Below are 6,021 nucleotides of genomic sequence, written 5' to 3' on the forward strand. Positions count from 1 at the left end.
GCGTGTTTTTGTTTTTAATTTTTTTTCTCTTTCATTTTTTGGTTTCTTTTTTTCTGTTTCATTTTTTCTATGACCAACCTATTATTTTGTGCTCGACATACTATAGCAATATACACAGAGACCTATACACCATGGTAAGTTGGTAGTGTCACTTTCATTCCTATTAAATCACCCTCTATCCCAACAATTTACTAAATTTGGTTTTTAGCCCAGTGGTCTACTTACTATGATTTTGATCTACCCAATTTAATAATATTGTTATGAAAAGTAATCAATCATGATTTATCTCTAATCAATCTTTAAAGACCAAATCTATAGAAAGGAATCAATGTTTGATAACACTAAGCAACATTTACTAAAAGGAATCAATGTTTGATAACGTCGCCTCCACTCCAGTTAATCCTCCTCCACCGTTTTTTATTCCACCAATATATTTGACCAGAGTTTAGCCCACGATCTATTTAAACTGATTTTATCTACCAAATCAGATCAATATTTGGTATGTTTGGTAAGGAATAAATCGTGGTCAATCTCTAATCAATTTCTAAAGACAAAATCTCTACTATTAATTTGTAATCAAATCAATCTTTTGTATATTTGGTAACATTTTTATGGGCAGGAATAAATCACGGTCAATCTCTAATCAATTTCTAAAGACCAAATCTCTACTGTTAAAGTGAGTTGATGAGTTGTATCGTGGTACGTCAAATTTCCTCTCCCTCGACCCCCCCCCTCACCCTAAGTGTACCCCGTTGCCATCAGTGAGCGAAAAAAGAAACGTTTCAACAACAAGAAGAAAACTTCCCTGCTTCACGTCTGCCCCCTTTCGCTCACCCCCTCGGTTCAACGTTGTTGTCGCTACCGATTCAACACCGCTGTCGCCGACAAGGATAGAGCAGCATAAGGAGGGGATCCAGTCCAATCCCTCTCTTCCCCCTCATCCCTCGTCATGGCTTCGGCCACCACCGTCGGCCCGTGGGATTTCAGCTGGCCAGCCCAAGAGGCACCCCACGAACCCACCCCCCGCTGCTAACATCTGAAGGCGATTTGTCGCCCTTGTCTCTTGCTATTGGCCTGCCATGGCGGCGGCGATCACTGGCTTGGTTAGAACACGAGTTAGCTGATTTTTATGATAGGAATGATGGGTGAGAGTGAGCAGGATGGGGTTGGGGCTGGTCTGCTCAATTACGGTTGTCTGGGCGGAATAATTTTCTTAATTTAGAAAATGTGCAAATTGCATTTCATTATAGATAGTGCATCAAGTTAGCAAATTGCATGGGCGAGCGATTCATTTTTTTCATCAAGTCGTACAAGTTTTAGTTGGGATACAAGGGTAAATTCATTGGTTGGATGCTTCAAGAGTTAATAACGGACACGGTGACATGTCAGTTTCATGCCCAACAACGGACATCATATTTTTGTTTCGTGGTAATGCACGACATTCAACTGTATTTTACAACGTGGCAATGGATCTGGAGACATCGAACCTGCCTTATTTGGCTCGGGGCGTCACAGGCGGTGACGGCTCCTCCCCCTTGATGGTGGTGGCGGGTCAGCATGAACACGGGAGGATAAGATCAGGGCGAAGAGCTTGACGGGTGGTGGGGGACTCCTCCTTGGCGATCCCTGGGGAAGTACTGTGTGAAGGACAGAGGGTGCCATGGAGAAGGTGAGGTGGGGTGTCATCCGTTTTTAAAGGAGAGGGCTCCAGCAAGAAATGTCCCGCTACAGTGGGAAACCGAGTGGGAAAGGAAGGGATTGGCGGGAAAAGGGAAGGGTGCATTGTTGGGTGATATTATTGTGTTCGGACCATGTGTTGGAGATAACGTGCCAGATGTCCGGACAACCACATTTCCCCCTCACATATGGGCTAGATTTGAGGGAGCCTGGACTAACCACACAACTGAATTTTGGGGAGGCCGTTGGGTGCCCGTTTGATGTCCGAACATGACGACGTATGAAAGAGAAATGAGCATGAGCTTCGATCTTGGAGACGCCCTTAATCATTTGTTTGATTCATTTATATGCATTATAACTTGTAGCAACATACGGGCATTCTACTAGCAGAGGCACCACATGCAACATGCTAAATTAGCCCGGAACACAAGAGGTCTATTACACAATTAGTCCTACTATTTATTTGTTTCTTTTTTTCCTGGTATGTGAAAAATGAGAGAGTGGTATCACTCTTATAAAAGTTGTTGGAGTACCCACCTCTTGGGGGCATCCGCACTCGAGGGCACCTCGCGTCGTTGTCTGCCTGGCGCCCTCCTCGTTATCCGATTGGGCATGGGCATTCGTCACCGAGCTTACAGCCTTATGGTCCACGCGCGAAGCCGCCTCGTCTGGCGGCCCTTGCCCTTACCCTATGTGTATCGTTTCATGGGGGATAGGCATTTTTCACACAGGGAGCCAGCCCAGTTTGTGCCAGCTCATGTGCTGGTTTGGGCAACTGATGTTTGGCCACCAAGCAGAGGAGGTCATCTTTCTTGGACCCCACCCGGCTATCCCGCTTAACATATGTATGGTTGTTTGGGTCGGTGCGTTGGGGATGTTGTGGAGCGAGCCAATGAATTCACCGCCAATGAAAACGCTCACCACATCACTACATGGTCCAGAACATCCACATCACCACTGACATGGTGCTCCATCACAAGATTTGGCTCCAAGAAAATAGTTCCAACGAAGTAATGACACCAGGGCACCACCATCAAACACGATTTTCACCGGGAGACAATATCTTGAGGTTAAGAGAGGTGTCAAATCCCTTCGGTGACGCCTCCAACAAGAAAAAACACACCCAAAGGCATCATTCGCCATTTATCCTGACCAAAGTCGAGCATGGATTTTGTCGGGAGAACCGAGCACCTATGTTGGGGATGACGTTCCCAACACACCACCACCACACCGAAGCCAGCACAAGCATTGTACCGCAAAGCACTATCCAGAGCATCACCGACGGTGCAAGCCTAAGAACAAGGCCTAGATCGACACCATCACAGTCCACAGTCCGACAACTCGTCGGGAGTCACCACATACCCATCAAGCAAACCAGCCACCAATAATTATCACCACCTCCATCCTGTTTATTAGTTCCCTTTGTATTTTGGGTCAAACTTTGTACTTTGATTTAACTACCAAAAAGTAAGTTTTATACCACAAAAATGGTACCACTAAAAATCTCTTTCTAATATGAATCCAACAATGTAAATTTTGTGACATACAACTTATATTTTGTTAGTCAAATCTACGGCCAAAATTTGACACAAATACGAAGGGGGCCAATAAACCTAGACAGAGGTAGTTGTTGGGGAACGCAGTAATTTCAAAAAAATTCCTACGCACATGCAAGATCTATCTAGGAGATGCATAGCAATGAGAGGGGAGAGTGTGTCCACGTACCCTCGTAGACCGAAAGCGGAAGAGTTATGACAACGCGGTTGATGTAGTTGTACGTCTTCACGATCCGACCGATCCTAGCACTGAAGGTACGGCACCTCCGCGATCTGCACACGTTCAGCTCGGTGACGTCCCACGAACTCTAAATCCAGCTGAGGTCGAGGGAGAGTTTCGTCAGCATGACGGCGTGATGACGGTGATGATGAAGCTACCGGCGCAGGGCTTCGCCTAAGCACTGCAACGATATGACCGAGGTGGAAATCTGTGGAGGGGGGCACCGCACACGACTAAACAATCAACTTGTGTGTCTATGGGGTGCCCCCTCCCGCGTATATAAAGGAATGGAGGAGAGGAGAGGAGGGCCGGCCCTCTCATGGCGTGCCCAAGGGAGGAGTCCTACTCCCAGTAGGAGTAGGTTTCCCCCCTTCCTTAGTTGGAGTAGGAGAAGAAGGAAGAAGGAGAAGGAGAGAAGGAAAGGGGGGCCGGCCCCCACCCAATTCGGATTGGGCTTGGGGGGCGCCCTCCACCTGACCGCCTCCTCCTCTCTCCCACTAAGGCCCATTAAGGCCCAATGACTCCCCGGGGGGTTCCGGTAACCTCCCGGTACTCCGGAAAATGCCCGAACTCATCTGGAACCATTCCGGAAAATGCCCGAACTCGCCGGTACTTCTTCATGAAGTTGTAAGCCGAATGGATTGCTGCCATAAACTGGGCCAGAGCTGGGTACCCGAGGATGGCGTTGTACGGGAGGCCGATGCGGGCGATGTCGAAGTCGACCAGCTCGGTGCGGTAATTGCCGCGCGCGCGAAGGTGACAGGAAGGCGGATCTGCCCCAGGGAGTGGGCGGTGCCGCCGCCAACTCCTGAGAAAGGCTTGCTGAGGTAGAGCCGCTCGAGTGGTACGTGAAGGAGGCCGAAGGCCTCCATGGAGAGCACGTTAAGGCCGGCGCCGCCGTCGATGAGGGTCTTGGTGATGGCCACGTTGCAGATGGTGGGAGTGCAAAGCATTGGGAGCATACCCGAGCTGGCGGTGGAGACGGGGTGATCCCCTGAGTCGGAGGTGAGGTCGGCCTCGGGCGCGGCCCAGCCCGGTGGAGCCCCCTGGCGCTTGGAAGTGGCGCCGATCTGGCGAAGGAACAACTTGATGTGACGATCCGAGGGCGGTGCTTGCGAGCCGCCGAGAAGGGCCGCGACCGCGTGGGGTGCCGGTGCCGCGAAGCGCGCGACGAAGAGATTGCGCAGCTCCTCCCAAGATGCCACTGTGGATCCGGGGAGGTTGAGCAGCCAGGTGCGCGGCACGCCGGTCAGGGCCATGGGAAGCCAGTTGGCCATGACCTTGTCGTCGCCCCCGGCCTTGAGGACGGCTTCCTCGTACGCTAGCAGGAAAGCCACCGGATCCGCCACGCCGTCGTAACGCGGTGGCATCTCTGGCTTGAACTTGGGTGGCCACTACACCCGTCGCAAGGCGGGAGCAAGGGCCCGGAGCCCCCTGGCTCCGTCGCTGGCATTGGTCGCGGGAGCGGCAAGCGCTGCGCTTGCCATGGGGGCGGAGCGCGGTGGTGGCGTAGAGCGGATCGATAGAAGGAAAACTCCGACGCACCCCTACCTGGCGCGCCAAATGTCGGATTTCGGTTTCTAGCAAAACCCTTAAGGTTCGAACACTGGGGTGCGCGCGAAGATCTCCCCCTTACCGATCGCGCCCTCACACGCTTCACGATCTCTAGGCTAAGCACGATGAACCCTCAAGACACGAGACACAAGATTTATACTGGTTCGGGCCACCGTTGTGGTGTAATACCCTACTCCAGTGTGGTGGTGGTGGATTGCCTCTTGGGCTGAGGATGAACAGTACAAGGGGAAGAATAGCCTCCTGAGGTGAGGTGTTCTTGTGCTTGGTGGGTGTGAGGATCGCTCGAATGAGTTCTGGTAGGTGAGGATCCGATGCCCTCTACTGTGGTGGCTAACCCTATTTATAGAGGCCCTGGTCCTCTTCCCAAATATTGAGCGGGAAGGGAGCCAACAATGGCCAATTTGAAAGGGGACAGCTAGTATAGCTTATCCTGACAAAAGTAGTCTTCGCCTGCCAAAGGCTCTGGTGGTGACGCCGTCTTGGGCTCCACGGTGACCTCCAGAAGCAAACTTCAATTAAAGAGGGGCGAGCCAACTACGGAAAGCAAATGAAAAGCCGCGTCCGGCACCTAGTCTAGTCTTCAGGTCTTCTCACCAGCGCGGAGCTAAGTGCTGCCACTAGGACGTGGGAGGGAGCCCCAGAGGCCCGAGGGCGGCTCTCCTGAGACTCCGGGGCGTGTACAACCCCACTCATTATTACGTGAGAGTGTCACAAGCGGAGACCTTCACAGGCACTGGGCCTTCTTCACAGGCGCTAGGCCTTTCTTCATGGGTAGAACTTCCGGAGGTGCTGGATGTTCCAGGCGTTCTGGACGGGGATCCCGTCCTACGTCTCCAGGCGCGCGGCGCCAGGCCTGGAGACATGGGCGACCCGAAATGGGCCCTCCCACATGGGTGAGAGCTTATGCAACCCTTCCCTGGAGAGCACCCGCCTTAGGACGAGGTCACCCACCTCGAGCGTCCTGGAGCGGATGTTGCGGCAGTGGTACCGCCG

Source organism: Aegilops tauschii, chromosome 1, assembly GCF_002575655.3.
Source record: "Aegilops tauschii subsp. strangulata cultivar AL8/78 chromosome 1, Aet v6.0, whole genome shotgun sequence".
Lineage (NCBI taxonomy): Eukaryota > Viridiplantae > Streptophyta > Magnoliopsida > Poales > Poaceae > Aegilops > Aegilops tauschii.